Raw genomic sequence first — 27035 nt, 5'->3', positions numbered from 1 at the left:
TTTCTTCCTTTAGTTGATTGCACAATGATGATAACATATGGGTGCCATGAAGCACCCCATTGTTTGCCAATTGTTGTTGTGTTGAGGTTGGAATTTATGGAATTCCTCTGGCAATTAATGTCAATGGAGTATAAGTGGGTAGAGCTAGAAAGAAAAGGAACCCATATTACAAGATATATTCAATATAATGATTTTAATGTAAGTTGTCAGTCTCTGGAGAAGGTCCAAAATTTTATTAGGGAAAATGACCACTTGCAAAGTGGGAAGGTCAAAGATTATAACCCTAAAGGCTATGTGAACAACTTAAGTGTACAAAAAATGAAGAGGAGGAAGGTTTCCCATGAAGCTCTTGAATTGGAAGACCTAATAAGTAATTGCACCCATCAAGAAGCCTTCAACAATAAAACAAATTGGAATATTTAAGAAAATCTTAAGAGGGAGATAAGGCAAAGAGACCTCGGGTTCATTAGTTTTTCTACAAACATTAAGAATGAGTCATTGAGGATGCAGCTAAAGTTGCAAAATTTTGAACAACTCTATACTAAAGCCCAAGGGGAGCCATTTGACTCTATAGAAGAGAGGCCTACATACCAACCATCAAATCCCATGGTGTATGCAGGAAGAGGGAAACAAATTGTAGGCCAGGAGCAACAAGAAACTCAAGTTGCTCCTCAAACAAACCAACCTCTTAAGGGAGATAGAGAAACACCACCTAAGATTGTAGAGATATAAGATGATGAAGAAGGGATGGATCGGCCTCCCCTCAGCCCTCCATGAGACATATTCCATGATGAGGAATATGCAAATGAGCCAATGGATGTTGACAGGGTTATTATACCAAATGTGATCCTTTTGGATAAGATAGATGATGAGATAATGATAGCCACAATTTATTTTATATCTAGTGATGATTTTATTAAAACTCCTGAGTTTAAAAGTTTATGGTTGCAGGAAAAATTATGTTTCAGGAGGAAGTAGCAAATTTTGATCAAAAAAATATAAACATCACTCCTAATGAAGTCAAGTGGATGATTAAAGAAAGTGGTATGCTACTAGTCCCAAATTGGAACTTAGAAGAAATTTTTATCCATGGCCAAGTAATGAAGCGGGAAGATCTTGCATTTTTTAGGGAATTCGGAACTAGGGGAACAAGGTTTCACCCAAATATCAAAGCAGTAGCCTTGTTGGAGATAAAAATTGCAGGTTGCTAAACCCTAAAGGTATGCCAAGCCTTATACTCGATTTCAACATTCAATTCTGGCCCACTGACAGAATGAACCAATATGGTCACTATTCCCTACACTTCTAGCTTTGCAAAACCAAGACGGGTGCACCTATATACTAATTTAGCAGATTTAATCTTCTATTAGCTTATCTTCAATCTTCACTTCTTTTATTTTAGAACGGCACGAGTGCCTCGAATAAAGGAAACTAACTTATAATCCTACTTCTATCTCCTACTTGCAAAAAATTGAAACTGAAAAATGTTTTGAATGTAAGTTTTAAAAAGGTTCTAATGATCAGTGCCTTCTATCCACTAGGCAACAAAGTCAATCTCCTACTTCCTCAATGGTTTTGCATCACTCTACCAGACAATTTTTACATTCATACCTTGTATGAATTTGTCAATTATTTGACCCCTTATATGTGTCATTTATCCTTATCATTGTGACTTATCCTCATGAATTTAATCTCTCCTTCAGAGAACCAAGTAAACAAGTCACACAAAGAAATTGAACACCCTTCGATCAATTTGAGGTATCCTTGATATTCAAATCAATATGATAGGAAAAATATTTATAGATGGGACTTATCAAACAATCTTGATTGCTTTAACCAAAATAGTAGGTAAAACCAGTTTCAAAGATTTAATAGCTTTTTGTGCACACTATCAAGAAGGAAAATATTTTGCAAAAGTTTCTTCTATATTCATGTTATTATATTTCTCTGCTCGATGATATATTACAATTAATGATGATCCCCCCTCTTGGTCATAATTTCCCTTTGATATAATTAAGGGACCTTTTCATACCGTTGCATCCTTTAGGTTAAAAACTATTTGTTTACCACCCAAAACCTAATGATACAATAATTAATCATTGTTAATAATCCTGAGTCATCATATTATAAACCTTTTCCTATTCCATTATTCCTTCTGCGTCCCTTTTATCTTTTATTTCCTTGAATCCAATTCTTGCTTTCTTCTAGAAGTTTTAAACTTTGATAAATATTTAGTGAGTAAAAAGGTTTACCAAGATAATAATAAAATCAACATTCCACGTACTCTAGCCCCAAGAAGATCATTCTTTGAATATTAAAATATTATTTAATAAAATGTTTTTACTTCAACTCAAAAATTTAACTATCTTCCGACTTGAGTTTTCTTGCCAAATCTTTTCCCTTTTACCTCATGTGGAAGCATTTCATTATTTGCTTAATTCATATTTCACTTGGGTGAAAAACATTTTAAAGTATAGAGTTTTTTATGCAGTGAATGTGAGAAGCAAATAATCCAAGATCAAATTTATTTCAGAAGATCATCGGTTATCTGATTTACCTTTATCTCATCAAAATTACCTTTCCCTCCAACACTGTGAAAAGAATATTTATGTGAAACTTCATTTACTCGAGTAAAATATTCAATTGCCTTTATACCCATTTAATATCTTGTTTTGTTTTTTTTTATAAAAGTGGACAGAACCACTGAACTATATTAAATTTTAAAAGTTTTTTTACAGTGTCTGGTTCAAAAAGCACTGAAGGGAAAGAACCAATAAGAAAACCCTTTAGTATTGCTTAAGTAACACAAGCCTGTTCTACCTAATACCAAATTCCCATTGGCATAGTACATCAAAAAACCCAACCGAATTACATAAGCCGCATTAGATATAAAGGAAGCCGCCAATAGAAGCATATAGAAGGAAGATTAAAAGTATGATCACTGAAGGATGCATATCCATTGCTGCCAAAAAACACCAGTCTGAACCACCCCTGTCTATGAAACACAATTCTCCAACCACTAGTTAGAATGATACCACATAGCAGAAATGAAACCATAATCAGACACCCTATCAAAATAAACATTGTGATCAAGCATAGCAGAACCCACACCAAAGAAAAGCCACACCAAATAAGGAGGTTGATGAAGACAACAACTATGCCCTTCTTTACTTCAAAAATTCCAAAACCAAGGAAGGGATCTCATCCACACTTACCTCCCGCATATTAGCATCACTTTCAATGGCTAAATTAGCCAAGAAATCTGCAATCTTATTCACTTCCCTATAATAGTGGGAAATCAAGAAGGAATCAAAAAAGTCTAATTTTTGCAAAATATGATCAATTATATATTGTAATTGCCAACAATTCGAGTTATTTTTCATGACACTTTGAATAATAACCATAGAATCAACCTCAATTATCAAGTCATTAATTCCCAAAGATATAGCCATATCCAAACCAAAGGACAAAGCAAAGAATTTTGCACAATTGTTAGACCTGAAACCAATCGCATGAAAATGAGCTTGAATAAATCTTACCTTATGATCATAAATTACCATACCTACCCCTACCAGGACAGGGTTCCCACAAGAAGCACCATCAAAATTCAATTTAAAGTGCCCTTGTGGAGGAGATTTCCAGCAAGCAAAATTTCTCTTACTTATAGCATTAGTCTTATTTAAAATAGATCCATGAGAAGGTAAGACTAATAACATTCTCCAAACTTGAGTCACCCTGCCATCCCAATGAGAAAAAGAGGTAAGGGTTTCCAAATTCTTATAGATAAAAGACAAAGCAACTTCAGAGATGGAAGATTCAATCCTAAATAAAACCTCAGCCAAGGAAGAACTTGTTTGTTTAAAAATCCTATTATTACGCTCTAACCAAATATTCTAAATCACAATAGATGGAGAAATAATCCAAAGACATGCATAGAAAGATGAGGCAAACAGGAGAGGCCAGGCTCTAAAGTGGGAAAGAAGATCCTTACCAATAACAAAGGAAAGATTAAGCTTTTCAAACAACCATTGCCAGCAAGCATAGGCAAAATCACAGTGAAGAAACAAGTGTGCAGAGGATTCTAAATTTTTATTACAAAAGACACAAGAAAATACTGTAGTAATTCCCAACCTGTCCAACCTCATTCCTGTAAGGACCCTGTCCTACACTACTAACCAAGCAAAAGCACTAGCCTTTGGGAGGCAAGCCATATGCCAAAATAGCTTGTATGGCCAAGTAGATAAATCTTTAGCAACCAAGAGAGAATTATAGCCATCCTTAACTGTGTAGTTACCAGAGATATTCCTTGTCCCGATAAGCTCATCGTCAGCATCAGAAAGAATTATTACTCTCTTCGCCAACATCTTTTTATATTCCAATTTCACATTTTGATCAATATCTAAAAACTCAACTGATTTCCATTTTGCCACCTTAAGATTCCCACTAAACTCAATTTAAAAATAATCAGCCACAAAGACACCCCAAAAGGAAGAAAGAGTGGAAATTAAAGGAGACCAATCCCTGAAGTTCACTAGAGGGGGATGTCCATTCCAAACTTCCTCCCAAAACCTGACCTTTCTACCATTATGAACAATCCATGAGAGATGAGGCAAAATCACTGATCTACATTTACATAGAAAATTCCAAATAGTTGAACCGGACGGTAAATTAGAAACTTGAAAAACATATTCTCTTGGTCTGTTATTTAAATATTTAGCAAACATAATTTGTGCCCAAAAGGAGAATGGTCTCTCATACAATTTCCAAACCAACTTAGCACCTAAGGCTAAATTCTGACTTTCCAAACTCCTAATGCATGTGCCCCCAAGGTTTTTAGGCAAACAAACTTTATCACATGCTACCAAAGGGAGTTTCTTCTTACCATCTTTATTATTACTCCAAAGGAAGGACCTAAGAGTATCTTGCAAACTAACAAGAGCCACTTTTCGAGACTGCAAAACAAACATGAGATAAATAGGAGCACCATTTAGGATAGACTTAATAAGAACTATCTTACCAGCCAAATATAACCATCTATGATTCCAGGATAGGATCCTTCTAGAGATAACTGAAATGATCTTATCCCAAAACTCAACTCTATCCTACTTAATGAAGAAAGGTATACCAAGATAAGAACAAGGAAGATTTCCAGATGTAAATCCCCAAAACCAATTGTGAAGCATGAAGGAAAAAAATCTTTGACTTATCAACATTGATTCTCTGACTAGAAAAGGATGCATAATTTTGTATTATCCCCTTTATCACTCTTGCCTCACCCAAAGAGGCTTGACCAAATAACAAGGTATCATCTACAAACAAGCAATGTGAAATGCTTTGTGGAACATTCTAAATCCCAATTCCCTTCCAAAGCCCTCCCAGCTTAGCGTCTCTTATAGCCCAACTAAACGTTTCAGCTAGAAGAATGAACAAGAAAGGAGACAAGGGATCCCCCTCCCTCAAACCCCTAGAAGAGGAGAAAAAACCACAAGGGGAGCCATTAATTAGAACCGAGAACCTTGCAGAAGAAATACAAGCACAAACCCATTTGACCCATGCCTTGGAAAAGCCCAATTTAAGTAGAACAACACACAACACCCCCCATTCTACTCTATCATGTGCTTTCATCATATCTAATTTGAGGATCATGGTCGAGATTCTCTAAGTAGAAATAGAATGCGGAACCTCATGTGCCACTATAGCTCCCTCTGTCGTCTCCCTTCCTGGAACAAAACCACCTTGTTCTAAAGAAATAATCTTAGGTAAAATTTTAGCCAACCTTTAAGAAATAGCCTTGGTAAAAATCTTGTACAAAGTATTACATAAAGCAATAGGGCGAAAATTGGCAAATGTCTTGGAAACCTCTTTTTTAGGAATAATTGCAATCATTGTATTATTAAGCTCTTTCGAAACATACCTATTCCTTCTAGCTTCCTCAAGGGCCAATAAAACATCATTTCCCACAAAATCCCAGCATTTCTGAAGAAAAAAAGGAGTAAAGCCATCCGGTCCTAGAGCCTTATCAGGGTTCATTGCAAAAATAGCATTCTTAACTTCATCCAAAGAAAAAGGAGACATCAACATTATTATCTTCTGAAGATACCAAAGAAGGAATATTAGAAGAAATGTTATTATGAAGATCTCCATGCTCCGAAGACAATAGTAACTTAAAAAACCTAATTGCCTCTAAAGCAATATCCTCCAGTTCTGTTAAAAGTCTGCCATTTGGACACTCAATACAAGATATCTTATTTTTACTTCTCTTAATTTTTGTTGAAGAGTGAAAAAACTTTGTATTTCTATCACCATCTGAAAGCCAGATCTCCCTTAAAATCTGTCTCCAATAGATTTCTTCTCTGGAAAAAACTTCTTCAAGCTCTACTTTTAGCAATTTTATTTTGTCAAAAACAAGAGGCACCATACCATGTTGAATCACATGTGAATTAAGACATTCAATCATATCTTGAATCCTCTATTTTTCCTAAAAGATGTTCTTAAAATGCAAGATATTCCATTCTCTAATATTAAATTTCAAAAATCTCAACTTCTTAGCAATCTGAAACATTCGGGATCCAGAGCAATACGGACCAGAACTCCACCATTTTTTGAAAAAAGGCAAAAAGGAAGAATCTCTAAACCACATAGGTTCAAATTTAAAAGGTGACTTAATAGGAGCTTTATCTTCCAGAATTGATAGGAAAATTGGAAAATGATCTGACCCTGAAACTGGAAGAATAGAGGAAAACAATTTGAACTCTGACTCAATCCAAACATCTGATAACAAAAACTGGTCTAACCTTTCCACAATTTGAGAAAAATCTCTTCGCATATTTGTCCATGTGAAAATCCCATTCTGAAACTGACAATCAAAAAGACCCATGTCCTTAATGAACATCCCAAAGTCTTCCATAATTTTTTTATTAGGAAGAATGCCTCCTTTCTTTTCTCCCAAGTCAGTGATAGCATTAAAATCCCCCCCAAAGACTATAAAGGGATCATGCCTTAAAGGGGAGGAAATTCTCTTAAGATCTCCCCATAATTTAGTCTTCCTTTGAATACCAGAAGGAGCATAAATATTAAAAAGCCAAAACTTAACCTTCGAAAGCTTACTTTTAACTAAGGCCAACATCCAGTTTACAGTAGAAGCAACTATCTCAACCTCAATGTTATAGTTATTCCAAAGAAATGCCAAACCCCCTGACGCACCACAAGCTAGAGAGGAGAGGAATTCCCACTTTCTCCAAGAAGAAAAAACCAAATCAGGAGACTCCTTTGACAATTTTGTCTCTTGCAGCATGAAAATATCACACTTAACTAAGTCCATCTGGGACTTAATTAAGAGCCTCTTGTTAGGGGCATTTAAGCCCCTAACATTCCAAGATATAATTCTCATTGCTCTCGAGGGGAGGTCGAGGCTCCCCTTTTTCCTTTAGATAGAGAAGACTTCCCTTCTCCAAAACTACTTTAAAGATTATGCTTCACAGCCCTCGACCTAGTCACAGGAGGACTGATAATAGACCTCTTACTCCTCTTACCCTTAGGAGTACCACTTCCTTTCATAGCGTCAACAAGAGAAACCGAATGCTTCCCTTTCCCAACACCAGGAGAAAGAGACAAAGTCTGTTGAATCCCACCATCAATTTCCAATTAAGTCTTTCGATTCTTTGGAGGCCTACCCCTACCAGGAGAAACCATAGATGAAGCCCTTATTAGAGTAGTTTGAATAATTGGTAAACTCTTACTTGACTTAGGAGAAGTCATGACTAAATTACCTATGATGCCCACTTCTGATGAGGCCAAAACCTCAAAAGGGTTAGCAGATGCAGAAATAGGAAGGGTCAATTTAATTCCCCCCAAGTCATTCTCAATGGAACAGATAACCCTATTCGTAATGTCCTCATCCATTTGATGCTCATGATCTTTAAAAAGATCATTTATCCACAACCAGATTTTCATCTGGCACAATAACTATTGCCTAAGGTAGCGTTATTATCCACATCCACATCAACATGCTGCGAAGAATTAGACACCAATTCTTTGACATTTTGAGCAAGGATAGCATCATCAGGAAACCCTAGAGAATAAACCCCAACATTAGACTCTGAGACAACCCCATCATTCTTCGCAAAAATTTGACCAATCCCCTGACAACTTTCTAAGTATTCTTTTGACTTCACAGGACAAACAGGATTCCCACCACCATCATTTAGTGGCTTATCCAAGGAATTCAAGGTAGTGAGATTTGGAAGCAGATCATCCACATTGTTGTCCCCTGAAACCACAATATTCTAGTGAGCTACTGTCTTATCCTTACTTGTAAATAACCCTACAAACTCTGGATCGTGAGACACAACATAAACCTCTCACTTCCCAACATCCCTCATAGCTTGGTTAACCTCAAAAGTAGCGGGATGTTTCCCAGTGGAACCATTAACTAATAGTTTATCCAGAAATGGATTATCGTTACTACCCAAGAAATGTTCTACCTTATCCAGAATAGAGGATTTTGAAAAATCCATAAGAAAAGGAGCATCCAATTGCAAGGAAGTTCTACCAAAGTATTTCTCCAACTTATTAATTGGTTGTTTCCAGATACCCCCATGAGATTTAATGATACAGGTCTGAGGGCAAACATTTTTAGGGTTAGTCAGGACACAAATTTTTACCAAAACCTCCCCCTCCACAAAATCAAATCTTGATGATAAGAAAGAACCACAAGTATTACCATTTTGTTCCAAAACCTCTGGGTCCATAAATTCAAATGGTAATTTGGGCGAGCCAAACCAGAAAGGAACTAATTTAAAGCTTGACCAAGCAGGGACATAAAATGGTTTCCAAGCCGAAACAAACACTAAATTTTTGCTAAACTAGTAATGTGAAGATTTTAAAACTTCATCCCTAATAGAAGAAGAGTTAAAAAAAATAATAAATGCATTTGCAGAGAGTAATTGAAAATAACGCATATTAGACCACTTTTTTTGTAATTTATGATGAAATTTAGATAAACTAGTTGCATCCCCCCATATTTCCCCAGAAATAGCATGTGTATGCAAACACCGAGCTTTCAAATCCACAACAGAATCAAGTAAATCAATGCATGGAACAGGAGCCCATACTTGTGAACACCCACCTCCTAAATCAGAGCCGGTTTGATTTTCACTTACCTTATCATCTTTTCCTGATGTCGAAGATTCCCTTACCTTATCCCCCCTTTGATGTGATGAAGATAACACAAGTGGGTTACTGTTAGACTATTTTTCCATCATCTTTTCACCAATGTTCAGCCAACAAACCCTAATTGCCTCATTTACAGATGAAAACTTCACAACTTTTGCATAGGATGGTTTTCCTCCCAACTCTGTAGATCGTTTACCCGGAAGCCCCTTTAAATGATTTGGGATAAACTTTTGCCGCAGGCCCTGACCAAAATGCCTATGATCCAAAAATCATTGTTGCCCTTCACCAAATCTGTCCATACTCTGCCAATTTCCACTGCTTGGACCTTTGAAAAAACCCCAAAAATACTTGGAGACCAGTTTGAAATTTCTTAAGTCTGCCCTCAACCAATTCGGTGGCAAAGGACAGTAGAAAAGAAATTGCAGAGCTGATAAACCCCAGCTGTTTAGCGTAGCCCTCAAAAATTTCTCCCCAAAAACCATTTAATATCTTGTTATTCTTGTTTCACCTTTAGATATAAATATTTACTCATACCATTGCTTGTTGAAACAATTTTTTATGTCATTATGCGTATCATGAGATCATATTTTTGTGAGTGATTTTTCAAGCAATGCATAGGATTTTGATATACTTGTACATTTTTCATTCATGTATACTATGGCATTTGCAACTACAATATTAAAATTCCTCTATCCTTTTAGCTTTTTGTGTTGGAATAATATTTTCATAAAACATGTCACTTGGATGTGGAGTAAGTGGAATGTTTGTAGCCACATATCCACCATTAGTAGAAACGAGCTAGACATGGTGCACCTTATATTGCCACTCTTATGATGGATGTCCACACATTGCTCAAAAAATCCCATTTTGGCACGGGCTGGAAATGATGGATGTCCACACATTGTTCAATATTCATTTCAAAAATCCAATTTTGGTACACAAAGAGGATGTTGGCAAAACTTGTTGAGGTAAATTCGGCTTTACACCTTCTAATTGTATTTGTGTGAAAATTTTTAAAGCAGGTTTTCAATGAATTTATTTTTAGGGTTTCCACTTTCGTCGATGAGACATCCAGTATTGGTTAAACATTTTATTTGTCTCATTGATAACACAAGATGAAAATAATTTTAATCGTTGAGAGATATTATGAGTGACCTCGATGCACTTTATGACTTTGTATTTGTCTAAGGTTGGATATCGCACAATCATCGTATTCCATGATATGGAATTTCTTTGAGACACCAAGTCAAACAATTTGCGTATTTTGTTTATGATTCCATAGCTCCTATTGTCTACATTTTCTTCTGGAGTTTTGAATGGTTGTTCAACAAGTGCTTTTGTACTATGTATATCATGCAAATCCGACACCGATGAAACCACATTTCTTTAAACAGTTCATTCATTATATGTTTGATTTCATAGTATACATACATGTTTATCGAGCCATTATAACTTTTGACAAATTTTCTTTTATATGCTGAAAATGGATATATACTCCTTGTTCCAAAGTCCCATGCTGACACAGACTGTAAGTTGGTGGCAATGGTTTTAGGTTTCAATTTGTAATTGTTCAAATCCATTTATTTGAATATTTAAAGCCTCTCAACAAATTCACCTTCGTATTTGCTTGAAATTTTCTAGACACCTGTCAACATATTTATTTTGTGTAAATCTTGCCATTGTTGTAGTCTATGAGAAGGTATCATTGCATGCTCTATCTGCTACGTAATTACAACTATAGTATTTAATATAATTACTATGTTCTTAACACCTTCGATGGATGTCCACTCGTTGTTCAAAGACTCCAATACGTGTAGAGTGTTACAAGGTGTGCACCCTTGGTCTCCCTGTGTTCTACAGTGCAGTGCTCAGGTTTGTGACATGGCATAACCGCCTCCTGTGGATTCTATAAGTCTAGTGGTTGTATCGGGCATTAATAGGTCAATCTTTTGGTGCAATGGCAACCACACTTGTAACAAGTGGTATCAAAGCTTGGTCACAGGTTCAAACCCCTCACTTGCATTGGGGGGGGATTATTGCAAGGTGTACGCTCTTGGTCTCCTTGTGCTCTATTTGTGACATGACTTAACCGCCTCTTATGGATTCTATAAATCTAGTGGTTGTATTGAGCATTAACAGGTAAATCGTTTGGTGCAATGACAACCACACTTGTAACACATAGAGTATCTATCAAAATTATCAGTTGTAGAATACGCCTTCACACCTTCTGATTGTATTTGCATGATAGTTTCTAAAAATATCTCACAAATTTATTGTGTGCACATCTTGTGTTCATTTTACTTCATCCTTTGTGATGGCATGCTATCGAACAATTCAAGTATGTTGTCCATGACTCCATATTCTGCATATAATGTCTCAAAGGAATTTCAATAATTTCCCTAATAAACCTTGATGCATGTCAACAACTCATTCCAATGCTCCCAATTTCAGTTTCCTTGGTATGCGCAGAGATGATGCTAGCCATATTCATGGAATTTTGACTTTACACCATCTAGTTGTATTTACTTGAAAATTCCTAAAACTTTTTTTATTAAATTCATTCGCCACATATTAGGGAATCATTGCATCCGTAGGATCACATTTCATCATAAGTGAAATAGGGGAAAGGACCCAGTAGTTGTGCACCCTAACTTCACGCTTCTCAAAATCCTAATTGGAATATCAAATCACTGATTTTTTTACAACAGCTTTCTTGGCAAGTCCCCTTCTTATAACTAAGGTTCCAAGGCCACATCATCAAATATGATGCCACATCAACATGCTTTTTGCCAAGGTGTCCAAAACAGCCCCAAAAGAAAGTGAGACCAATAGGCATGCAAAAGAGACCCCAATAGTTGTGCAGCTGATATGGCATCACCTGATTGGTTACTTTTTACAATATTAGTACATTTCTTAACAACTATTGATACATTTCCTAACAATTGTTGGTACATTTCCTAACAGAAATTGATATTTTTTGTTTCAAACAATAGGTTTTATTTGTTTAATTTTTGGAACAAAAGGTATCAACAACCCTCACAACAATTGGTACATGCTCAACTACTGGATCCTTTCCCCTAGTTCATATGTCGTGTACATGCTTCTAAATTTTGCACTAATGTCTACAACTTCACATAGAATGGATTTACGACTATCAGTTGCATTTGATGTGATAGTTTCTAAAAACCCTTCCACTAAATCGATTGCATATCTTGTAATCACAACATACCACGAGATCACATTTCACTGAGGCAATTTACTAATAGTTCACATGTCATTTTGGTGCTTTCATATTTTGCATTCATTTACAGAACATATCACAACAGCTAACAAAAGACAATCTGTTTTGGTACATACCCAGATCGAGGGTTTCCATAGCATCTTATTTCATCTTTGAAATTATATCTTCTTTTGGGAATTTATGTTCATGGCATATTTTGCAAGAGGTTCGGGCAGATGTCTCTTTATCGAAGAGACATAGGCCTTCGAAAAGATATTCTCAATGTCTTGCCGATAACTGCATTTTGATCATTTCATTGGCTATGGTATTATATCGACATACCATTTGATTACAAAGTTGACCAATCATTTGATTATCTGCTCAATAAAAACTTCCCTTTTTCATTTTGCCATTGGTTATTCATGGTGTGGCAATAAGATAGCTCCCACCCAAGTCTTGCATTGATTTCTTAAATTATTATGAAAAGATTACTCATATAATTACTTTCATTTTCACCAAAAAATTATTATGTGAAATCTTTTGGCCCCCCACCTTTCACATTTTTGCTTTAAAATGTTTCTCGGAAATTTATTTTAAACACATAATTGCACTTTTAAATCATTTTGAGAAAAATGATTTTAGGTGACCCCTTTTAATATTCTTCTCCAAAAATATAATGTAAGCCTTTAAATAATTATTATTTAAATCAATAAAATTTGATTTAAATAGTGAACAGTTTTGTATTATTTCACCTGAGTGCAACTTGATGAAGGTCGGGTCCCTTTGTGGCAACTGTACTCTGGGCTTTACCCTTGTGGGAGCCAAATTTTAACCCCACATACAGTGCAAAATTTTGAAATAGCTTGCTCTACTTGAATTTAAAATTATAATGGTATTCATCTTTGTATGTGAATATGTCCAAACAGTGGATGCAATCTTAGGGTTTTTATTGATTTTTCTTATTTAGGAAACCTTAATATTTTGCACCCAACAAGCCCAATGGTCAAGAGCCCCAAGGATAGATAAGCCTAGACTACTACATGGCATGGAGGCGAAGGTTGGTGATGCAATTGTTAGGACATTGAAAGATACTTTTGTTGTTGAAGCAGCCACAATTGCATCCCACTTGGCGTTGTTTGCATAAGCTACTACAAACAAGGAGCAAAAAAGGAATGTTGTATTGATTGTTTGCAATCAATTATATATTGAAAAAGGAATTGGAAAAGAAGGAATCAAAGCTATCCTCCTCCACTACAGTCATAGAACCCAATTCCCTCCCTCCTCAGACACCAATTGATCAAACGGGGCTTACCATTCAAGAGGATACTGCTCCCATACCCCAAAATAAAATTGAAAAACTCAAAGATGAAAACAAAGCATTGGGGTAGATAATCTTATCACTGTTTAAAAAATGGATATTCTTGTTCCATAATTGGCTAAAAGTCTGCTAAAAAAATTGAGTCTGGTATGGCCTTGTTGCCTCTGATTGTTTTGGGTCAGAAGAGGGTTTAAGGTTTTTGAGTTCTAACCCTTCCTGTGTTTGAAAAACCCTCATATTCTAAATCCGCGTTACTTTTGCCACTTAAAAAAAGGATTGGTCTATCGTGAAAAGTGTCCCCCCCCTTCTTATTTCTCCCTAGCTGGGTGTAGCATCACTTTATTTTCTCTAAGCCTTTCCTAAAGTTCTTAAATTTTAATCGGGCTTCCTAACCATCGCGAAGGTTCTTTTTAATCTAACGGCACACGTGAACTTGCAGTTCAAAGACACCTGTGAGTTACCATTCGTGAAATGGCAAAAGGCGGAAGTGGGTCCGGCATCCAGGTTTTAACTAAGGTAAAGACCAATCAAGTTCCTTTTGATCGGACGGCTTGCGCTATTTTGCAAGATAAAGGTGCATGGGTTTTAGGCTTCACAAAATGGCAAAAAGGAAACTTGATCCATGAGGTAGTAAGGATTGAAGATAAAGACCAATCACGTTCCTTTTGATCGGATGCTCGACGCTATTTTGTAACCCTAAGGTGACCGAGAGTTAACCTTCACGAAATAGCAAAGTGACATGGCAGCCACTTGGTCGGTGTCATGACAGAATAGATGGATTAGACTGTTGATGAAAAGGCGACTTGTCAAATGCACGTGGCAGTCCTGAAGTGGATCTCGTGGAATTTTTTTGACAAATAAATGATTGACACATCGGTTTCCTTTACCAGTCGATTGCCAGGTTGGATAGTGTTGAGTCAAAGGGCCCACCTCCGTTGGGTTAGGTTTGTTAAAAGGTGGGTATCTCAAGGAGGATCCGACGGTAGGTACCATTTCGCAGGCCGAAGATGCAGGGTAATTATTGTTCACGAAATAGCAAAAACCGCTAGCTTTAAACGCTTGGTGCGTGGTTAGTAGGGTAAGCCGCCAGTCACTGGACAGGATAAAGACCGATCATGTTCATTTTGATCGGATGGCTCATGCGGTTTCGTTGGATGAAAGTGCATGATGTTTAGCTTTCGCGAAATAGCGAAAGAGATCTGAGCCAGTTGCCAAATGAAGAGCAGTCAACAAAGTAAAGGTCGTGCAAGTTCCGCTTGATCCGACGGTTGACGTGTTTTCACTCGATGAAGATGCACAGATTTTAGGCTTCGCAAAATGGCGAAACAACAAAGTGATAGAAACACTCAGGCATTTTATCATCCGTTGGAGCCAAAATTTTGAATTCATTTGTGAATTCAATTATGATGGGATGGCCGAAGCATGCGGTGTTAATGTCGCAGTTAAGAGCCCGATTGTCATATATACACTCACATCAATTGAATGTAGGTATCATTTCGAAGAGTTGTTGCAGAAAAGATGGTGCAGAGCAGAGTTCTTCAGGCCAAAAATAGGTTTTCTTGTGTTTTGCTTACCAGTTACTTGAAAATTTGATGAACTGTGGTTTTATTGTGTTAAAGAATTGATTTGATTAGTAATTGAAATACTTGCATATCATTGAGATGGCACCTAGAAGGGATTTCACAGGGAAGGTTAATTACCAGGAGAGGGCAATTTGTGATGATTTCCTAGAACAATTGTCTATGTCCACAAATGTAGCAGCTAAAGTTAAGGAATTAGTGCCCAAGGCTCCTTGTTTGAGAATAGGAGAAGGGTTATATGACAAGGGCAATTGGCTGAGAAATCCATAGATAGGGTTGTCTGGTTTAGGTCTATTCAAGGTTGGTTTTGGTATGAGACACTCCCCTACCCCACTGAACAGTATTTGGGAGTTGGATGTAGGTAAATTGGTGGTCCCTAGAGTTTTCTTGGATGTTGATCTCCTAACTCAGATTGCACACAATTATGAACCTCTCACCAAAAGTGTTAGGGATATAAATGGAAAAACCCTCATTGAAGTCAACGATGATGAATTCAAAAATGCATTTGGGCTCGGTGAGGTGTCCAATTATTTGGAGCCCATTAATTTTGAATCATTTGCTCAAGTCTATAGTGCACAGAGGGATCACCTTAGAAATGGGCCTCTTAAAGAATTTTTTTTCAAAATAGGAGGATTGACTGTTGTAGGACCTAATACCATGAAGCCTTTCTCCCTAAATTCGTTCACTCTTAGAGCCAAAGGATTATACTGGTCACTCTACCAAATTTTTGGAGAAGATGTTGAAGTGAACATGCCAACCCATTACATGTTAATGATAGCACAAATTTTAAATCCCTCTCTAGTAGTAACATTTGATTATCCCCCCTACATTACTGATGCAATCCATGAAGGCCTGATAGTGATAAAGAATGATAAGGTGGATAGGCCTTTTGGATGGTACTCCCTTCTCGTGCATTTTTTCTATTCAAGGGTGGTGACTACTTTGCAAATGAAATGTATTTAGTGAAGGAAAAGGATGGGGAGAAAATGCCAGTTCAACTATGGAGCATAGTGTTGTCATGGAACAGGGAGGATGCTAGTTACCTAAAGTTTGATAGATGCTTTGCATCTAAAATCAGAATTCTTTTATGCTCAGAGAATCCAAGCGTCCCTAAAGCTCTTTTGGATTTTCTTAGGCCTAAGGAGTTCGCTGAAGAAATCAAAATTGTCCACAATTGGGGTGACATATACTTGTACCCTTTTTCCACAATTTTCAGAGTGTACGGTTTCAAAGGCACTCCATTTTTGTTACCTTATCAGGTCCCTTTGAAAATAGGAATTACAGAGGTCCTCGGGTAGATTGGAGGTGTACAAGAGGTGGAGCTATCCAATAGAGGAAAAGGGACCATTTTCCCAATAGTAACAATAGCACATCAATTTGTAATTACTAAGGGTGGGTTGAAGTTCTTTGAGCAGTTCTTTCAACCATACCAGCTGTCCACTGCAGTGTCAAGGTTCTCTGACCCTGAAGATTTCTTTAATGGTATATTTAATAAAAGGGCAGTATGCAAAGGCAGACCTCACCAATTCCAATTCCCTGAAGACCTTATCAGAAATGAGTTTGATTTGGATGAGCAGGAGCTGAGGAAAGAGAAACGGGTGGCCTACAAGAAAGCTCTTGATTTTGTACACCAATTCGACAGCAGCTATGACCCTTTATCCAGTTTTCACCCCTTTCAAGAAAAGGAAAAATTCCTAATTCTTTGCTTTGAGGATGTAATGCAAACATTAAAGGAGAAGAGGGAAGCAGTGATTATAAAAAACCCTAAGAAGGAAAGACTAGTTCTAGCTAGGTCTGCATCTGCTAAAGAAATCCCTCCTGGTGATTATATACTACATAGAAAATCCAAGTACAGTGTGTTGGTGCCAACAATAGGGGAGCCTTCTACTTCAATAAAGAAGAGGAAAATACAAGATGTCATTGACATTCAGGATTCCCCAAAAAAGCAAAGGGTGGGAAAGGAAGTGTAAACTAATGAGCCCATGTATTCCCCATCTCAATCCCCCATTCATATAGGAGATGAGTAGGCAGTAGCTGAACAATTGTTGCAGTTAGGGAGTCTCGGGGAGATCGCCTACACATATGATGAAATAGAAGATGGAATGCGAAAGGAGCCAGAAGATGCTAAGATGAACATAACCACCAATGAGTTCAAAGGCTAGGAATTGGATCCTGCTATTAAACAAGCTAGTGAGGAATTCTTGGCTGATAGCGACTTTTTTACCTCAGGAGATTTCATGCAATTTGTGTGGAAGTAGAATATTGATAAGTTCAATGCTAGATGTGAGAAGAGGAAGAATGAGCGGCCCCACAAGGATGTAGTTGTGGTGGAGGAAGAAATAAAACAAGAAATGGTCACTAAATTTAAGACCATCACTCCTGAGCAAGGAAGGGAAATGGTAGTAAAGGCTGGTGTTCTCATCCTCCCTGAATGGGATATAGCAGATGCCTTGGTTTTAGAGGTAGTCATAAAAGAGACCAAGCCTATGGAAGGAGTAACCTTCAACAAGGATAATGTTGCCCTGGTCATGTGGTCTCTGAAAAGAGACGAAAATAAAAGGAGAAAGGATACCCCAGAGTCCAGTTACCTTGGAGGTATGATAGTAAAGAGGGTACAAAATATTGGAGTGGTGGAGGCTGCTAGCACAGTCTTGGAAACCGCAAAATTTAGTGTTGTGGTGGCAAAGAAAGAAGCAAAGGAAAGGGAAGATCTCCAAACTAAGTTAGAGACAGTCTTAAAATCTTACAATGATGCCAAAGAAGAGATAGTAAGCCGAGATAGCATTATTGCTAAATTGAAAGGTCAATTGGCAAGACAATACCATCAAGGTGAGTCCTCAACCTTAATGATTGCTTCTTCTCTTGCACAGCCTCCACCTACTAGCCCTATCATTGAATTCCCACCTTCTCCTGCACCTTCTGGTTCCCAATCAATTGAGATCACTCAACAGGAGTTGGAAAAGCTAAAATAGGCTCAAACCCTGTTTGCAAATAAGTATGAAGAGAGAGTGAGGACCACAATTTTGAGTTTTGCTGACACTATAGGATCCTCATTAGTGTATAAAAACATGAATAAAGTTTTGGATATGTGGAATGAGCTCAATGGAGACAGGGCTATTCTAATGCCCATTTTGGACAAGTGGATGCCTAGGGAGGTGGACCTAGGACTTATATGTGTATCTTATGACAAGGCAGGGGCTGATCCCATTATCAAATCCACTTGTGACATGACAAAGGATCTGACAAAACTATCAAAAGGAAGAGATAATGCAAAAAGGAAGACCAATTTGTATAAAAAAGAATACACTGAACAAAAATTTGAATTATTTCTCGAGGGTTTTGTCAGTCCAACTCAATTGAAGGACAAACAAGTATGGCTTAATGAATTAGGAGCCAACCTATCATTAAGGGTAAAGGGAATCATTAACACAGATGATATTTCCCTATTTGTCAGAACAATTGAGGAAATAGAGAAAACAAAGTCACACTATGGCTTTCTAAACTCAGAAGTCAATAAAATGAGAAACTCTTGGATGAAATTGGCCAAGATAAAAAAGAAAGTTATTAACTTCTCATGGCCTGTTGATGGCGTGTACCAAGAGTGGACAAGAAAGTATGTGGTGCTAGATGCAGAGGTTCAAGAAGAAGTTGTGGAGTGATAAAGTGCAAAAAGGACTTTTAAAGAAAATGAAAAGGACTTGTAACTTCTTGTTGAAACAAGAAGATTGTTGTAACAAACTTTTTGGAAAAGGTATGAAGCTTGTATGCATCCATACTATTATAAATGGATACCAGGACTAGTAAAGAGGGATCACAAGAATTTTGTAAAGAAACTCTACAAAAATATATCTGGGTTTTTTCTAGTTATTACAGAGAATATTTTGAGTTTTGTAAGACTTTTCAAAAATGAATATCAATATACAGATCATAAACTTTCAAGCCTAAAATTTGTGTTGTCTTCTGGTGTGCTTTCAATAATTTACTGGTTTCATTTGAGTAATCTAAGGTTATTCAATTGAACATGGATTGTAATGCAATCTTTATGGATATGTTTCTTAGCTTTTCTCTTTAGGAGAGGAATTAAATACGCATGAAATATCTCTGTCAGTAGGTTATTTTGTTGGAAACTTTCAATTTGATAAACATTGTTAAGTTTAACAAGGAAGGACTCTTATATATGTCAAGCATGTATGGGGTTAATAGAAGCTGAAGTGATGAGATGCATGGGGATGTTTAATTGTGGAATCCTTGCTTAATTTAGATGACTCTGTAACCTAGATAAGGCACTGGTATCAGTTGTAGTTCTCTTTCTACATCTCTTGAGGATCAATATTGAAGATGAGTATAAGCTTTCCTTTATTATTTCAGTTTATGTTGAGGCGATAAAATCCACTGGTTTTTGGACATTGGTTTACTCTGGATCTCGTTTAAAAGTGTGAAATTATTCATAGAAGCTATACCCACCTGAACTTTGGATAAGTTCAAAGTGTACAAGGTTCTTGAAACCTTGTCATAAAAGAGGTCAAAAGAAAAAACTGAGTATACTGGCGGGGACAATTGTTCATGAGCTTAAAATGGTTTCGAATAAATTAGATGAGGTTCATGCCTCATATATAACTCTCTCCCAGGTTTCTAAGCAAATGAAATATTTTACTACATTCTTGAAACCATTGAGTGATGTATGGTAGCCACTACAATTTTGAAAGAATTATTTTGGTTGCTAAGATCCTTACAATAGCTCCACCCATTATTGGTGCCACATGGAGAAATTTTAATATTTTGGTCAAGGATCTGCAATTCATACAAGGTAAGGAGGTACCTAGCTACCAAAGAAAAATTAGATTCATTCAAACACCTACAACACTAGACAATTCCAGAAATTTTGGATGAGAATAAAGAAATAAAGAGCCTCGACGTGTGGAAAAGGGATTTTGAGAAGGCAATATAGGAGGTCATTGTTAAAATTGATAAAGGGGATCAACCCCAAACAATTACATACCATTTATTTATTGATAAAATCATAGAGATAGATGTCTTGTGTGGAAAATTTATTGTAGAGGTGAAAAATGTAGTTGGCAATAAGTGCAGGGAAACTCAAGGTAGAATGCAAGAGCTCCAAAGTTTCAAGTGGCCAACCAATTTCCAAATTTCATAATGGAATAAAGAACATTTTAATCTTGAGGAAGAGTAAACAAAAGAACAATGATAGGAGGAAAAGACTACATCTCCAACATAATCTAGCTATGTACATAAGAGCCTTGCCAAATCATGCAGATCACAGGTAGCCTACACATATTTAGAGTACCTGACTATGATTGAATATGTAGACATGTCGGTTGGATGTTCTTCAGTGTCTTATTCATTTCATAGGGATATTTTTGTGGCTGATCACTTGTGTCTTCCACTTAGTCCATGCACTTTCCACTATGTCATCAACTTTAGCAGCCTCAGCATCATCTTTTGTCTTCATTCAGGTGTTGTCAAATCATGGTAACACATCAGCACCACCTTTCCCAAGCATGCAACACTAACTCCAAGAAGCGGTTACTTTAGTAGCCCTCATGCTTCATGAAAATGTGATGAGTGCTCAAAAATGACATTTTAAATCATGGTTTATACTTAAAAACTTTGTATATTTTCTTAATTAATGTGTTTAGTTGTAAACTATATGCTTACATGTTTACTTGTTTTTCTTTTATACTTGACTAATTAGAAGGTATATATTAGAAATGATATTGTGTATTAAATGTATTACTTCCATGGTTAAATTAATGAAGAAACAACTATTATCAAGAATATTAATATTTGGTGTTATGTATTGTCCTATTTTCTTGGATATGGTTTCAGATATTTTAAAAATTTGTTTCGAAGCATGGAGCCATGAACTCTCTGTCCAACAACATGGAAAGCCTAGTCATACTGTTGATCACTCCAGGTGGGTGATGCAATAGTTCTCTCTAGCTCAATTTCATCAGTTGTCTACTTCAAGTTCAACATCATTGGTTGTTCATGAAACTTCTAATTTCATTAGCAAAGAAATAAAGCATTGTAATTAAAGACATTAAGTTTTATATAGTTCAGCTAGTAGTTGTTACCCATCTAGGCGAGTAATACATCATTTGAAATTGAAATAAGGATATGCCTATATATCCCTCTATTCTTAGTAGGAAATAGTTAGTCAATCATCAGTTCTTAGAATCTTATCAATTTCTTTTGTAATATTCAAAAAAACAAATTACTCCCTTCTAGGATTCAATTCAAGTGCAAGCTAGAATTTGATTTAAAATCTTGGTGTTAAAGGATCCCACCAGAGGGAGACAAAGGCCTGCTCAACCAAAGGGAGGTGATCCTGAGTTGTTTCTTTATTTCAGTTTGTCTTGTGTTTATTTTTCAATTATTTTCTTTTTGCAAGTTCATATGTGAAACTGAAAATCAAAAACCATTCCTAATCAGTAGTTATCATTTGTATATTACTTTTAGTAGCACTTAAAGCTAAGTAATTATTTTATGGAAGTTTAGATGCATGATTTAATCTTGTTAGTCCTTGTCGTTAGGCTAGTACTATTGCAATCAGTTGCATTGTTTTTTTGTTAACTCATTATTATTCAATTGTTTCTCCACCAATTAGAACTGTGTATTTTTGTTTTGATCTATGTTTTTAAATTTTTATAAAGTTAAGATGCATGATTTTTAAGTTTCTAAATTATAAAAAAAAAAATTCTCCAATCTAATTGTCTTGGAAAATTTACATCTTATTAGCGGATTTTCGAGATCCACTCTCTGAATGAATTTTTTTAGGCAATTTTTTAGGTAAGTTAAAATAATATTTAGCATGTTTAAATTTTCTTATCAAATTTATTTTACACATCCACCAAACAACTATTTAACAAATTCTAAAACTTTTTAAAATTATATTAAATTTAAAAAAATTAAATTTAAACAAACCTTTTTTCAAACTTTTTAAAAATTAATATATAATATATACAACATTAAAAATATAAAAGTTAAATTGGGCTAATCCTTATGTAATTTAGTAATATAAATTTCTTAAATATAATGAAAATAATTTAATTAAACATTATATAATAATAATATAATACTAGAACTATCTTATACCCAATGTAAAAAAAAAAGATGGCGAGTGAGGCAGGGTAGGGCGAGAGCGAAAAGCAGAGGATAGATTGTGAAGCACAAAGGGAAGTATTCAGAAGTCGTTCGGTGGGGGACAATATCTAGCAATAGGCTTATGACCGCAAATAGGACATGGTCGAGGGAGATGAAAAGAAGTAATCGACAGACAGACAGACTAAGAGGCGAATTTTGGAGGATGAATGGAATAATCAGGGACCAAAACATACATGTTGCAATAACAATGATATCTCTAAGGAGAAGGATGATGCCCCAAATCAGAACACCACAAAAGGAACCAATACACCGAGACAGGTTGAGATTGATTTAATAGAGGAAGCTATTGATGACAAAGGTATTTGGGAGGATCTCGCAGTTATTGCCAGAATCATTGGGCCGAAGAAATCTAGGCGAATCATTAACCCATGGATAAAAAACAATTGGGGTAGTCAAACTGTGGTGAAATTTTTGCTGAAAGGCTTTTTTATGGCAATCTTCACAGAGAAAGGAATAAGGGATCAAATTCTAAGTTCAAAAAATTAGTATTTCAAAAATTTGCCACTCTACATTCAGCCGTGGACACCCAATTTCAACCCGTTGAAACTCTCAATCTATGAAACTCTGGTATGGATCAGACTGTATAATCTCCTAATCGAATATTGGGGGGACTCAAGTCTTGAGAAAATTGGGCGAACACTCGGTACCCTTCTAGAAATTGATGAAGAAATCATTGAAAATGATTCTTATATATATGCTAGGATGAAAATTGCAGCAGTCGAATAGATTCCTTCCCTTATAAATATTAGAACAGACAATGGATTATAGAAACAGGGCATTGAAATTGAGAGAGAAGTTTATGCATGTCAAAGATGTGGAAGTAAAACCCATCAAACCAAAAGTTGCAGAATTTTTGTGCGTAGGGCATATAATACTAAGCAGAGGAAAGAAGATAAGGAAAAGGCAATATGGTTAATGAAAGTAAATGAGCAGAAAAAAAAGCCTCCTGAGATAAAATCATTACCTGATGTTAGGATGCATCCTAAACCTAACCTTCAACCCTATCAGATGGAATCAAAAATCAATAATGTTGAAGGAGCAGTTATACCAAGCCAATTTTTGTCTCCTATGCCAGGCTCTCAGGCCGTAAACATTGCTGAGGAATGCACAAGTGATACTGAAGGGAGTAGTTTAGACCGGGAGGGTAAAGATAATGTCTTGGATAGCCTAAATCCCAGATGCAATAGACAATCAGCCAATACCCTCTTGGGCAAAGCAAAAGGGATTAAAGGTAAGAAAAGCCATAAATAGATCAGAGAAGAAAAAGCATCAGAGAAAGGTATCGTTAGCGTTCTGCAATACATGAAGAATTCCAAGGGAGGCAGCCCCTCCCTTGGACAGAAATGAGAATCTCATCTTGGAATGTCAGGGGCTTAACAGCCCCTAAAAAAAACTCTTGGTCAAAAGATCTTTGGCCAAGCTAGAGTCTGAAATGATCTTACTTCAGGAAACCAAATTGAATGGTCATAAGGTGGCCAACTTCATAAAAAATTTCAGTAAGTGGGAAGGAATATTTCAAGACGCCAGAGGATCTGCTAGAGGACTTGGAATTATGTGGAACTCAGAGGTTTTTGAGGTGATCCCATTAGAGTCCAATGAGTTTTGGATGGTGTGCAACATTTTTTACAAACCGAGAGGTTTTGGCTTTCCCCTGTTTAATATATATGGGCTGATTAAGACAGATGAAAAGCTAAGAGTATGGACAGAGATATATGAGCAATTGCAATTATTAGAAATTCATAAGGTAATCTTGGTTAGGGACTTCAATGCAATTTTAGATATTGACGACAAGGAAGGAGGGCTGAGGAAGAGCACTAGAGTAATGGAAGACTTTAGAGAGTTCATTTCGAACTGTCAAGTGGTGGATGTTATTCTGAAGAATGGTAAGTTCACCTGGACCAATAGAAAGCTTAACTTTTCAAAAATTTCTGAAAGATTAGATCACTTTTTTGTGGGGGAATGGTGGATTAATGGTAGCTTCTCCATTGACACTAAAATCATCCTGCAAGCTGGATCAGATCATCTCCTGGTTACTTTGTCAATTAATCATGAGGCTCATAAGAACATAAATTACTTCAAATTTTAGAGTATGTGGTGGAGGGACCCTAAATTCATTGATCTACTCAAAACATGGTGGTTGGAAAGCAACTCTTTTTTGGGCTCCCCTAGCTTCTATTTTGTAAAGAGAATTCAATATATCAAAAACAACATAAAACTCTAGAACAAATCCTCATTCAAGAATATATTCTCTAAAAAAATTAGAATTGAGGAAGAATTGGAAGAAATCAACAATCGAGTCATGCTAGTAGGGATGGTCAGGGAAGACTACTTGAAGGAAAAACTCCTTAAGGAACAATATGCGGAACTGCTAAACAGAGAAGAAGTATATTGGCAAGATAAGTTGAGAGCATTATGGGTTGCTGAGGGAGACTGTAACACAAAATTTTTCCATGCAACTTCAAAATTCATAAGAAACAAAAATAAAATTACTGCTATCTTGGATGGTGGAGGTGTTTTGAGAAGCATTGAGGCTGAGTTAGAGCATGTGGCACTCAACCATTTTGTTAAATTATTGGGCAATTTCTATCAGGTAGGTGATATGTCGAATAACAAGCTCCCTGAACTTATGCACAAGTTGGTAAGTGTGGAGGAGGCTGAATTGCTCTGTGAACCATACTCCCTAGAAGAAGTCAAAAGGGCCACTTTCAAACTCCATCCTCACAAGGCACCAGGCCCAGACGGTATGACAGCTGAGTTTTATCAGAAGTGTTGGTACTTTTTGGGATATGATATCTAGTTGGTTGTAGAAGAATTTAGGAAAAAAGGGAAGTTTGTAAGAGAGATGAACAATACAGTCATTGCTTTAATTCCCAAAAAATGGGAATGCTCTTCAACGCACGATCTTAGGCCCATATCGTTATGCAATACCATATACAAAATCATCTCGAAAGTAATGGCCAATAGACTGAAGAAGCTCTTACCTCACCTCATCTCAGAAAATCAGAATGGGTTCACCCCTAGAAGAGAGCTAGCGGATAGCATTATCATAGTGTCTGAAGTCATGCACTCCATCCATAAAGAGAAATCAAAAGGTATGATCATTAATCTTGATGTTGCAAAAGCTTATGATAAGGTAGTTTGGCAATTCTTGATTAAGGTTCTTAGTTGTTATGGTTTTCCAAAGGAATGGATAGAATGTGTTAGTATTTGCATCTCCACGGTTAGCTTTTCTGTGCTTGTTAATGGTGCGGTTTGTGGCTTCTTTAAAGCTACCAATGGATTGAGGCAAGGGGACCCTTTATCTCCAGCCCTCTTTGTTCTGATGGAAGAAGTCCTTATTAATCTAATCAAAACCAAGCAATCTATCTGTCATTGGAAAGGTATACAAGTTCATAGATTGATAGAGCCCATTACCCATTCTCAATTTGCGGATGACACTATTTTGTTTGGTGAAGCAATAATGAAAGAAGCCGAAGGAATTAGAGAGGTATTAGATGAATATTCAAAGTTGTCAGGCCAGGTAATGAATATGGATAAGTCACATATTTTCTTTTTTAACACAGAAAGATTGTTAAAGAATCGCATTTGGCAATTGCTTGGATTAAAAATTGCTAAATTGCCCCTCAAATACCTTGGGATCAGAATTAACTTGGGTTGTAGGCAATCACATATTTGGGAGGATGTACTTAATTCTTATAAGACTAAATTAGAGCAATGGAAGAATAGATGGCTTACTCAAGCCGGATGGCTATTAATGATTAAATCCGTGCTATCAGCAGTTCCAATCTATAGTATGCAATGCTTTCAAATGCCCAGCTCGGTTGGAGAGAAATTAGATGGGTTTCTAAAAAGTTTGTTTGGGACGGGGCCAAGGATCATAAGAAGATACCTTTGATTAACTGGGATACAATGTGCATGCGGAAAGAGGATGGAGGTGCAGGGTTGAGAAAAATGAGTGTAGAACTTGGCACTTAGAGCGAAGCTGTGTTGGAAAATTTACAAAAGCCCCAATAAATTATGCTACAGGATCTTTCAAAAAAAGTATTTGGACTCAGATGACTCGGAACATATCTTCACAATTGCAGACGTAGCCAAGGGCTCTTCCACTTGGAATTTTCTTTGGGACAACAGGGGCATATTAATGAATCACATTTCTTGGAAGATTGGCAATGGTAATAGGGCCAAGTTCTGGTGGGAATCATGGGAGGGGGAGCTTCCGCTATCAGAGTGCTTTGAAGATCAGGATTGGGTCAACACCATCGAAGCTACTATTGGCATGCAGGTTCCCAACTATTTTGAGAGTACTAAGCCTCATGGTATGAGGACTTGGAAAAGGGTAACTATTGGCAGTACGCAATTGTGCCAAAAACTTAAAGAATTACTTAACAGCAGATCAATATTAGCATCAGATGAAGAAGACAACTTATTCTAGTGTGCAGCAAAGTCAGGGGAGTACAATGTTAGGCTGGGATATGAAATCCAAAGGCACAAAATCCTCAACCCGGACTGGCCCAGTAAGTTATGCTGGAACAAATGGGTTCTGCCCAAAGTAGGGGCA

This window comes from Cryptomeria japonica, chromosome 5 (genome assembly GCF_030272615.1).
Source record: "Cryptomeria japonica chromosome 5, Sugi_1.0, whole genome shotgun sequence".
Classification (NCBI taxonomy): Eukaryota; Viridiplantae; Streptophyta; class Pinopsida; order Cupressales; family Cupressaceae; genus Cryptomeria; species Cryptomeria japonica.
The sequence above is the reverse complement of the archived record's forward strand: the minus strand, read 5'-3'. Positions refer to the sequence as shown.